The sequence below is a fragment of the Lygodium microphyllum genome, chromosome 4 (assembly GCF_053477565.2).
Source record: "Lygodium microphyllum isolate KBCC chromosome 4, Lygodium_microphyllum_v1.1.10, whole genome shotgun sequence".
NCBI classification, from domain to species: domain Eukaryota; kingdom Viridiplantae; phylum Streptophyta; class Polypodiopsida; order Schizaeales; family Lygodiaceae; genus Lygodium; species Lygodium microphyllum.
Genome location: NC_141138.1, coordinates 155,134,633 through 155,146,902, shown reverse-complemented (window position 1 = coordinate 155,146,902; position 12,270 = coordinate 155,134,633). Strand labels below are relative to the sequence as shown.

Below are 12,270 nucleotides of genomic sequence, written 5' to 3'. Positions count from 1 at the left end.
TGTTGAATAGCTCATGCGTGAAGTAGAAAGCATGAGGATGTATAGAGGTGGCAGTTGGAGCTTGTGTAAATGGGGAGGATAGTGTGCAAGAGAGGTAGGTGTGGTCTACTCCAATCGGACAAGGGGGTATGGTGAATGATTTGACTAACTCCGCTATCCCAAATAGAGCCTAGCACATATTCTACTATGTCGGACTTGGTGGGCTAGAAGCAGGTGAGTGCTCCAGAACCAGGCCACGTCTTCATCCTGTTGTAGATAATGAGATGATGTCATGTCCCTAGCTCTAGTATATACTAGATCTATTGTTGTCTCCTCCGGTGTCAGCTGATACTTTGTCTATGCCTACCTCTACATCCAATACCTGCAGTTGTTCTGGATCCTCAAAGTCATGTGTCACATTGCTTGCTCTATGTCCTAACATAAAATCCCCCACTAAGATCTCACCTAGCTTGGAGTAGTGTAGTATCTCACTTGATAGATCTATAAAGGGAGACGCTCCATTTGCTCCTCCATCTCCCTCTCTCTCTTGCTATAGGGACTTCTTGCTGCATATCCCGATCCTATCGGGGGGGAAGTAAAAGAGAGCAATATATAGCATTCAATCCTATGATACCTCCACTTTGACCCACATGTATCATGCTTCTGGATCTTGGGCCATGATGTCTGTCTAATCAACACTGCTACTACTCCTGATCCTTGAGTGGTACCCTAATGTCTTGTACAGCTCCTATATGTGGACTCCCACACATACCCCTCTTTGGGGTTCTCCTGTGTCTTTGTAATCATAATTAGGTCATGATTTGTCATCACCTCCTCCATCCTCCTTGGATGTGTCCAAAGTGACCCATTACAGTGCCAGACTATCATTTGTATCTTTAAGGCATCTGTCCCACAGGCCCACAGGCCCACAGGCCCACAGACCATGTATCCCTATTCAATGACCTTGCCATCAATGATGACACGGCAATCTTTGTATACTGCTTTTCCTTTCTAGCTTGGACTATTTTTGGCATACACGTACGTCTATGTTCTACCTGCATTTTGGTCAACTCATCATCTAAGTAGATGGGATCCCCCATGAGTCCATGCAGTATGGTCTTTTTCATCATAAATGCCCTGTTTGCTATCTCGACTTGGAGCTTCTTTCCAAGTCTCTATGCTTTGGTAAAGGGTAGTGGATCCTCCTCTTTGTACCCCAAGCATATGCATAGCTCCTTACCATCATCTTCAGGTGTTGAGCCCTTTGTTTCGGCGATACCATTCACCCTCACATTAAGTCTTCTTGCTTGCCTCATTTTCTCTTCTTCAACAGTAGTATTAATGATGTGCACCTCTTCTTATGATGCTCCTCCTCCACTTCCTTTTTGATGTTCTTCACAACCTTGACCCATGCTTCTTGTGTGGCTTCAAGCTTGAGGTCCGTTGCTTTCCGGATTTCCTCTTTAATTGCAGTGATGATATCCTCTTGAATTCCCCCTTCCTCCTGACCATTACATTTCAATGCAACAATCTCTTCTTTAAGATGCTGGACTTCCATCAGCATGGTCACCTTTTCACTCCTCCATCCTTCTGCTTCACCTTCAAGCTTGGCAATTTTATCTAATAGGCTGCACTGTACTTGATTTATACTATTGTCCAAGGTCTCCTTTGTGTTGGAAACCGGCATCTTCAGCACCTTCTCAAGATTGTCCAGCTTGGTATCCACACCGGCCATTTTACCATCCAAGGAAATCGTCTGTTCTGACCTGTTTTCTTAGGTGTGCACAGAGAGAGAGAGAGAGAGAGAGATCTATTAATGTCTCTAAAAGGCCAGAGTGGCCTATGAGACCATAACCAATACAATTGGTATCATCATCTCTCATTAGATAAGAAGAGATAGAATTTATGTGTAAGTACTAAGTTTACATGGTATATTGGAATGAGAAGGATGAAAACTGAAAACATTGGAAAAAAACTAAAGTTTAAAAAGATCGAGTGTAGGGTATCTCCCCTCCAGTCTATGGAATCCACCAAGACTCTGCAAGCTATCTCTGACTGAGTCACCGTGCCAATCTGCCTCTATAACGAGCAATCGTGATGCGAATGCGGCACATATGGACATGCCTATGTTGTCAAGTAGGTACTCTAGGGCGTCGTGCTCTGCATAGCGTTGTAGCTCTGTCAACTGTGATGCCTCCTAATGCCGTATCTTGGAAACGCCTATCAGTAGGAGATGTAGTGTCTGGGAGGGTCGCAGGTGGGGGTTCAGCTACGTTGAAGTAGTCTGCAACTGCTCTTTGGAGGGGTGGATGATGTTGGGGTTGCCTCTTATCCCATAACAATAATGCTCTCTACATTGTTGGAGCTCCAGCAAGAAAAGGCCCAAACATCTTTGGTCCTCATAGTCCATCACCCGTCTTAGTGGTCCAAAGCCCTCCTTAAAGAGCCAATGTTAGCGGTCTCGGATATCATAGTAAATAGTGCATCTACAAATGTAGTGCTCCTCCATCTCTGGCTCCCATCCACAAAGCTGACACATCCTCTCATTGGCTACAATATGGCTCCATTGACCTGTCTCAATCATCACTTGATGTGATGAGGTGCGGATCTAACCAATAGCAACTCAGAGTCCGTAGGAAAGTTGAGCATTCATGTATCTAGGCCTCACTATGAAACCGTCATGAGAAAGCTGCAAGAAGTGACATTGGTATTGCGCCGTTTTCCTGCCTAATGGGAAAGGGGGCTTGGTCCAAGTCCTTTCTGTCTCCACTTTAGTGATGTTTGCCTTGATCACACTATTTAGCTCTGCATGACTGAGGCTCAAAGTAGGCTAGTTGAGGCTGTAATCAAACGGTGGTAGTCTATCTGTACTCATGCCATTTAAATTCAGCCACCTCATATGTGCATAATCTCCCTCTGCTGTAAGCTGTCTTGAAGACTCCAGCACTAGTCTAGGATATCGGTCTTAGGGAGCTGCTAGATCCTCTGGAGGAAAGCAATTGCTTGGAATAATGCCTCAACTACTGTGGGTACAACGCCTAATTCTGCCCGGATGATCTCCTGTGGTACTGAGGCTCTTACCCTTATTATACATGCTATCATCATGACCAGCGGTCTTTCCATGCATTCCCAACCATCATAATGTTGTGCTTCCCATCCATCACAGTCCATAAGTGGCATCTGTCTAGTATGATAAAGGTTTGGGCCCCAAATAACTAAAGTGTCAAAAAGCCACAATTTGGTACGAGGCTCTTGAAACTTTGTGTGCACACTGCCGCTCTAGAGTACCCAAAGCTGCATATGCCCATGCAAGCCTAGCCTCTGAAGTCTCTTTCCATGAAAATTGTGGCCCCTTTAAAGTGACCCCGAGGTATACATATTGTCTAACCATTTCCGCAAGCTAGCCGTCATACATTAAGTGATGCTCTGAGCGTGTCATCCAAGCTGCTGAGGTGTTAAAGACTATGATTTTAGTCTTTCCAAGATTAACCTTGAGACCTTTATCTTCATAGAACACATGCAATGCATCTAGATGCCATTGTAGTCCCTCTGGTGAATTTGAGATAAGCAACATATCATCAACATATAACAAAATTGGTATCAGTACCCCAGCCAAGCTAGCTCCCATACCACCCCATCAAAGGAGAGAGGGGACAGCCTTGCTTTATGCTCAACATACTAGAGACTGAGTCTGTTGTGCCTCCAGGCACTCATACTCTCCCTGTCACAGTTTCATACAATGCATAAATACACCATTGCATATCCTCTAAAGACCCCAATGGCTCGCAACTTTTGCATGAGTCTTGCATGTGGCACAATATCAAAGGCTTTGTGGAGGTCCACAAAACAAAAGTAGATTCTTTGCCTCCGTGATTGTCCCTCCTCAATCAAGGCCCTTAGCGTGAATATATGGCCTCTGTGATCGTCCCTCCTCAATCAAGGCCCTTGGAGAGAGAGAGAGATTTTTTGCAAGTAAAATGTGGCTGATTATATTACTCGAAAGGACTGATTACAACGGAATGCTCATGCTTGACAGACTAGCTAGACTAGCTGGAGCTGGTGCAAGGTCATAAATAAATCATGTGTACAAGCCTCTCAAGGTGGTCTGGGGGGAATGGGGGCAAGAAGCCATGGGCCGGGGGGTGTATCCGCATCTAGGGCTGCCTGCCTGCATCATGAAGAACATGTCCTGGCCGCCCCAAGGGCGCATGAAGTGAAAACGGAGCTCTTGACGAGCTCGACACTCGCCCTGCACCTGTTCCCATCGGCTACAAAGGGAGTGGATGATGGAGGTCCAGAGCTCTACCAAAGTCGCCTCTACTAAAAGTCTCCCCCCGCCAAAAACCTCCTAACATCACTTCCCCCAGATGTGCCATCCAGTAAGACTCCCTACAATCTCCCATACCTCGGAGCGGTCTGTTGTGGGCTTCAGTACCTGGCAATTGGGTAGAGCCTCCAAGCTGACCACTGCGCATGACCCAGCCTCAATGATGAAGCTCGTGTCCTACATCCCAGCCTCATACAAAAGCTGATGGCCCTAGCTGATTGCCTGCCAGTAGAAATCTCCCCATGAGATACATCCAAGGCTGGGTGCTATACGACGGAGAATGCGGCATACTCCTCTTCACACGAGCTGTGCCGCCTCACACGACCAAAGGCAATGCTTTGGAGTTTCCAAAAACTGCTGTGTGCAACCTTTACAACCTCCATCCTTCAATATCTAGGCTAACTAACTCCCCACCGCTAGGCCTCCATGTGCCAACACCCATAAGAAATATGATACCCTCCTCGACCTCCAGCTGTCCCATAGGCGGTACTAGAAAGTCCGTCGGAAAGCATCCGTGTTGTGCTCCGCCCAGTACCTACTATGCGAAGGTGCTCAGTCCATGTCCTCCTACATCAATACGTGTCTGCCAATCCTAGCTGTGTACTCTAGGAACCTCGGTGGCTTCTTGGCGACCGCAATGGCCGGCCAAAGCCGCTCTCCAACGTCCCACTCCAACTCATCAAGTGGCCTCCTCTTGTATATCCAAAGGCCCCACTCCCGAAACTCCTCCTAGAACACATAAGCACTCGAATCCTCCTCCACGGAAGGACAACTATCCCCACATCCTGCTACCCTCTATCAAAAACCAGATGCCCCCCTCCTGTGCAGGGTGGAGAAAGTCCCATGTGGGGCACCACCCACTCTACCTACCACCTCTAGGGGGATACCTATTGATGAAAACCTAGTGGCCCATACCTCACCAGGCTCTATCGGCTCTCGTATCGGGGGATCAAGCCACTCTTGAGATATCATTGAGTCGATCTCCCTTCTCCTCAACTCGACTCCTCTCTAGCAACTTGATGCCCGCTACAACACCTCCTACCATGTCCTAATGGTACGAGCCGGGCCGGCCTCCCAAAAAGCCCACTGGATGTGGGGGCGCTCGCCAATCTATACCCTATCCCGATCTGTGACCTGGGGGTTCCAAATCACTGACTGGTGGTCTATCTCCTCCTGGCAATCTAGAGGTCTTTGAATTAGGGCCTTACAAAGGCCTTGCCACATACGAAGTAGGCTACGAAGGAAGGAGGATCTAGGGGGCGTGATCTGGGCCGTCATGAAGATTCATCTCAAGGATAGCCTTCAATCACTGCCAAGCCTCCGTCTACACTCTTGGAGACCCTCCTGCAATAGGACCTTCCATGTGTGCCCTCCTAGTGTGAGACTGCAGACTACTAGCTTGCCCAAAAGGGCCAAACTCTAATACTCTGAGTCTGATTCCAAGCCCTCCCTCTAATCGATACCGGATGATGGTCACCCATGCCACCTTGGCTCAGGAGTCCCTGGAACCATCTGACCTGACCCAGAGAAAATTCCACACTAGGCGGCGAAGCTGAACTACACAAGACGAGGAAAAACACTAATACAAGGCGATGTACCAAGTCGTCGCTAGGAGGTTCTGGTTAACCACCAGGGCTCGGCCTGCTAGGGAAAGGCGAGTAGTACTTCAGTAGGTCAACTTCCACTGAATAGAGTCGAGGACTAGAAGAAATTGCTGGGCAGGAGTGATGTAGAGTCCCACTTGGAACCCTAGGTAACATATGGTCTGGTGCCCTCTACATACCCATCTAAATCCCAAGTGGACACCCCACTCTGTGCTAGAGTCCGGGTCCGTAAGGAAACCAACCGACTTTGGCCAGTTAATTTTCACTCCTGCTGCAGTGCAAAACACCTCGAGAGCTAGTCTCACTCTCTCCAGCATCAACTCACCATCCTCTATGTAGAGTGTTGTATCATCTGCATAGTTTGAGCCTAATAGCTCGGTCTCATATCTCACTGGAAGTCAGAGGCCTTGTAAGTCACTCACATGTGACCTGAGGAAGTGAGACATCGCCTCTGCAAAAAGTAGGAATAGATACGTGGCCAAAGGGTAGCCCTACTGCACTAAACTCCCCAGCCGAAACTCCTCCCCTAGCCTGCCATCTATGAGAACCCTTCTAGCCGCCGATCTGTAAAGTGCGGGGACCCCGCGGATTGATGTTTGGGCGAAGCCCAACCTCACTATGGTGCCCTCTAAACAGTTCCAGTCAACCCTATCATAGGCTTTCTCGAAATCCATGAGTAGTACCGCAAATCCCTCTAACCACTATGCTAGGCCCACTTTGTCGCCTCAGAGAAGGTGAAGACACTGTCTACGATGTTCCTATCCTGGACAAAACCTGTCTGTGTGTCGTGAATGATGTCCGGAAGCACACGGCAGAGTCGCCTACCAATCATCTTGGCCAGTGCCTTATAGGCCACTGACAACACGGTGATCAGTCTCCACTAGGATAGCTCCAACCGGTCTCCCCCTTTGAGGAGGATACTGATACGACATATTGATAGACTCCCTAGCATCCGTCATGAGCTGAAAATCTCCTGGAAGGCCAGCAGTAGGGGGTCCTTCACCACCACCCAATAGGTAGTGAAGAAGGCCTTAGAAAGGCCATCCTCTCTCTTGGGCATTTCTGCCTCTCTTGTTCGTGGAAAGCCTCCTCTAGTTCCTTCTCTATGAAGGGGTCTAGGCGGGAGCGCCCCATCTCCTCTGTGACGAGGGACTGGATGTGATTGGAGACTTGCTGTCTACATCGTTGTCCTCTGACTGAGGCTATCTCCTGCTGGGAAACGCATCTGTAGTAGTCAGTGGAAATCTCCATCACTTCATCTAGGCTAGAGCAAATCCTTCCATATTTATCCCGAAGGCTGCGTATCTGCTCTCCTGAGGTGCAGGGCTGATGGACCTGGAAAAACTCCCTGCACATCATGTCCCCCTTCCGCGCCGAAAAGGTTGCTGAGGTGTGGAATGAAAACCCCGAGCGCCTGTCCTCTAGGCTAGCGACACTGCTTGTGCACGTACCTCCTGTGCATGGAGGATGGGATCCCCTGGTGCCTCCTGTAGTAGTCTCTACACGGCTACTATGTCCCACCAGAGTGCTCTCTCCTCCTCCCAGCTTTGTTGCCTGGCTTGTAGGGTTGTCTCCTAGCAAATACTACTCGACTCGGCTAGGACCTCTGCAATCTCCTCTGCAATCCGGTCCCTCTTGCCCCACTCCTTGGTCCAAATCTGCTCAATCTGTCTCTTCACCTCCTCCCTCCTGTAGATCGAGTCAAGGATGTTGAGATATTTGCAATCACACCTACTTCAGTCCCTTTGTAAGGAGCAGTGAGGGCTCAGGACCAAAATCCCATATGCACAGTAGGAGAAAGTGCCACCACTCAATTCCTATAAAGCATTGTACTTGCACTCTTTTTCTAATGCAATGATAGTACTCTTTTCTTTCGAGTAAAGTGTCTTGTTACTGTCAATACATAAGATTATGTTTATGAGTCCAAGTCTCAATCTTGGAACCTAACTCACTTGTGTGACAATTTGTCTTTGTCAAGGTCAATGTCTTCATGAGTTTCTTCTTCCTCTTTTAGCCTCCATAGCTTCCAAATCTGCTATGCTCTAGATCCCGCATATTTTAACATGGTATCAGAGCCCAATCGGGCATGGCACAATCTCTCTTGGTCCTTCTTTATCGTTTCCTAGCTCAGCCTAAGTTCATGACTTTAACTCTCAACTCTACCTTCACTTAAGCTTCCATGGCAGCCATAGCCAACTGCACCCTGTCAGCTTGAAGCTCTTATATCTCACTCCATAGGTCAAATCTTACCGAGCTTCCTTTTGGAGAAGTGTTCCCCTGCTACTGATGCTTCTCTGTCATCGCAGAACTTGACATTGCCCCATCCACTACTTAGCATTGTCAATTTTCTCAGGTTTTGTTCTATGGCCTCCATAGCCAGGCAGTACCTAGGCATCTTGGAGCTTATGTATCTCACACTACAGGCCACCATTCATCATGATGTCTTCCAGGGAAATCTTCCTCAACATCAGGTGCTTCTCTATGGCACATCATGCTGCAACATTGGCCGTTCTATGCTTCAGCATTGCTGAAGATTCGTCACGCTGTTCCAAACTGCACCTGATCAGGTTGTGCTGCTGCTACGTGCTCTATAGGGCGCAATCCCAGCCATTACCATAGGGCAATGATAGCCCACATAGTAGGCTTCTATCACCTACAAGGGCCCATGATAATTCCTTTTGTGCTGATCATACAAAGCAAAATACCAGTCGCCTGTTTCTGAAAACCCTAATCTGCCATAGCTTACTTTTACTGAAGCTTCTTTTTTACTTCATCTACTCCTGATTCCAACAAACTGAAGGTCCTATCACTCAGATTTGAAGGTACCAGCATCAAATCAAGAAGGGGAAGATTTGGATTTGAAAGAACTTGAAGGATTTTGCAGATTTGGAAGACAAGGAAGAAACATAGTGTCCATTGACACTCATTTAGTGCTCTTAGCAATTGTGTTTTTTGACACATCTCAACCAACTCTTATGCTGCTCAAATCTGATAATTCTGAAGTTAATTTGCTACTATTTCTGTGAGTCTAACATGGGCAAAGACTCTCCAACTGCTTGCTTCAAAGGAGTCGGGTTTCATACCTGGCAAACCCGCATCAAACTCATCCTGATGAAGATGGGTCTCTGGGCCATTACTACTGGAAAAGAAAAGAAGCCTCGTGATGCAGACCTTGCTGTCACTTGGCAAAAGAACGATGATAAGGCCCAAGTCATTATCAAACTCGAGCTAGACGATAGCTATATCAACCATATTGATAACTGTGAGACTTCACAGGATACATGGAAGAGACTTAACACCTTGTTTGGTGCACAGTCAAAATCATCAAAGTATGGTCTTTTGATTGAGTTTTTTAGGCTTGAAATGAAGTCCAGCACATCACTTGCCACACATCTAAATTACATGGAAGGACTTCTAACTCAACTTGTAGGAATCAACATTATAATGGAAGAAGATGTTTGCATCACTATTCTACTTAAGAGTTTACCTCCTGAATATAATAATGTATCAACAACTTTAATCAACATGCCAAATCCTGAACTTGCTGATATCCAGGCAACTGTTAGAGGAGGAAAAGAAGCTAAAAACTAAGAAAGAACCAAGCACCTCTAGAGATGAACATGCATTATATGTTGGCAATAGACACAAAGGCAAGACGGATCAGCTCTTCTTTGACTTTTGCAAAAGGACCAGACACTGAGAATATTTGCCATGCCAAAAAGAGGTCCCAAAAGGCCTATCTAGTTGCAATCAAAGAAGAAGAAGAAAACAGAGAAAAGGAAGAAGAAGAAGAAGAAGACCACCAGGAGAAGGAGAAGAAGACCACTAGGAGAAGGAAGCCTCATCACTTCTTCTATTCAGATAGACTTTTTTAGCTTTGTATTTCCTAGCCCTAGTACTTCAAACATAAACTTATAAACTCCTCAAATAAGCCTTGTACTAAAGCCTCTGTACACTTTGTGAGGCCCCTGCTACAGCCTCTGGATGACCATCATGTTTGTGGTACCTACACTCGGCCTTTTTCTGCGACAGCCTCTCGTGTTTTTCCATGTTTATGGTGTGCCCATACTTTGCAGGTGTTGCTTTCACTAAAACCTCTATACGCTTTGTACTTCTGGTTGTGATTGAGGAGGGGTGTTGAGATATTTGCAACCACACCTACTTCAGTCCCTTTGTAAGGAGCAGTGAAGACTTAGAACCAGAATCCCATATGCATAGTAGGAGAAAGTGCCACCACTCAATTCCTATATAGCATTGTACTTGCACTTTTTTTCTAATGCAATGATAGTACTCTTTTCTTTCCAATAAAGTGTCTTATCTCTGTCAATACACAAGATTGTGTTTATGAGTCCAAGTCTCAATCTTGGAACCTAATTCATTTGTGTGACAATTTGTCTTTGTCAAGGTCAATGTCTTCATGAGTTTCTTCTTCATCTTTCAACCTCCATAGCTTCCGTATCTGCTATGCTCTAGATCCCGCATATTTAAACAAGGGATCCAACAGGATCATGTGTCTAGGGCAAAGGCTGGGGTATCAAGTGTTAGGAGAACTGGGCAATGATCAGACAAAGTAGTGGCAGTCAACTGCCCTACTTGGCCTTCGTAAGCATCTCCACTCTCCCACATAAAACCTATCCAGTTGCTCACAGTAAAACTCCGCCTAACGGCATATATCCCCAAGAGAAGTCCAACGACCTCTCCCTCTTGTGGAAAGCTAGGTCTCTCCAAGCATCATATACTCCTACTACCAATAGGAGGACCTCCCATGCCTCTTGCTTCTCCCTAGCCATGCCCTGGTAGTTTTTGCCTCTGCCTTGCTAGTCCGCTAAGGCCTCTAGGTTGTTGAAGTCTCCTCCAACAATCCAGGAGTCCGCCTCTGGGAGTCCTACTGTGATCTCCACCTAGAACCTGCTGCATGCCCTAACCTCAGTAGAGGCATAGACATTGAGAACTCTAAGGCACGAGTTCCCAATATCCAATCTGATCCATAGAACCCTCCTTGCCACAATCGTATCGTGGTCCCGTACACAAGCGGTGAGGCTCGATCACATCCATCAGAGCTCTCCACTGCGGAGGGGCTCGAAAGATAATACTCATATGTGGAACCTTGGCCCCAACCCACTAGTTAATGTCCATCATGCAACCTGGCCATTGTTGGGAGAAGAGCACTAGTCCTCCTTCTCCCATCCATTGGGAGATGTGGTCTGCCACCTGACTCTTCACCTTCTCCTCTATCTGTGTCATCGTCCAATCTCTTGAATGAGAGGTCTGAAGGAAGAAAGCATGGTTTGGTCCATCTAGTGGTGCTAGTAGATGGACCTTGCTGCTCCCTTTTTTTTGCAAATAAAGTGTGGCTAATTATATTACTTTAAAAAAAACCTGAATACAACGAAGTGCTCATGCTCAACAAACTAGTTGGAGTTGATGCAGAGTCTCAAGATATATCAAGTATACAAGCCTCTCAAGGCCGCGATGTGGGGGAGATGGAAGCAAGAAGCCATGGAAGGGGGAGTGTATCGCCATCTGGGGATGCTTGCTTGCATCATGAAGATTTGGTATATTGGCTGCCCCAAGTGCGCAAGAAATGAGAACAGAGCTCCTGATGAGCTCGAGACTCGCCCTACACCTGGTCCCACCAGCCACAGAGGGAGTGGATGATGGAGGTCGAGAGCTCTGCCAAAGTCGCTTGTACTGAAAGACTCTCCTTGCCAAAAACCACCTAGCAGCATGCCTTCTAGATGTACCATCCAATAAGACTCCGTACGATCTCCCATACCTCAGAGCGGTCTGCTGTGGGCTCCACTACTTGGCGGTTGGATAAAGCTTCCAGGCCGACCACTGCGTAAGACCTAGCCTCAATGATGAAGATCGTGTCCTGCATTCGGGCCTCGTACAGAAGGTAACGGCCCTAGCTAACTGCCTGCTAGTAGAAAGCTCCCCACGAGATACATCCAATGCTGGGTGGCAGACGGCAAAAAATGCAGCATGCACCTTTCCATACAAGTTGTGCCACCTCGCACGACCAAAGGCAGTGTTTTGGAGTTTCCAAAAGCTATTGCGTAAGGGTCCCGATGCCAGGTCTTCCCCTAAGGTCCGACTATATCAAGGCCTTACGGAGGCTCTGCCACACACGAAGTAGGCTATGGAGAAAGGAGGACCTAAGGGATGTGATTTGAGCCACCATGAGGATCCATCTCAAGGATGGCCTCCAATCACCACCAAGCCTCGGTCTGCACTCCTGGAGACCCTCCTGAAGTAGGACCTTCCAGGTCTACCCTCATGGCGGCGCGAGCTCGCAGACTACTAACTTGCCCAAAAGGGCCATGCTCTGAAACTCTAGGTCTATGATCCCAAGCCCTC

At 47.3% G+C, this 12,270-nt stretch overlaps 1 protein-coding gene and 1 pseudogene across 6 annotated transcripts in view; both read right to left on the bottom strand.

Moving 5' to 3' along the window:
* Positions 1-12,270, bottom strand: part of LOC148037805 (uncharacterized) — a 231,536-nt gene that overhangs the window by 87,594 nt on the left and 131,672 nt on the right. The gene's annotated exons all lie outside the window — the stretch shown is intronic.
* Positions 931-1,714, bottom strand: LOC148037806 (uncharacterized; annotated as a pseudogene).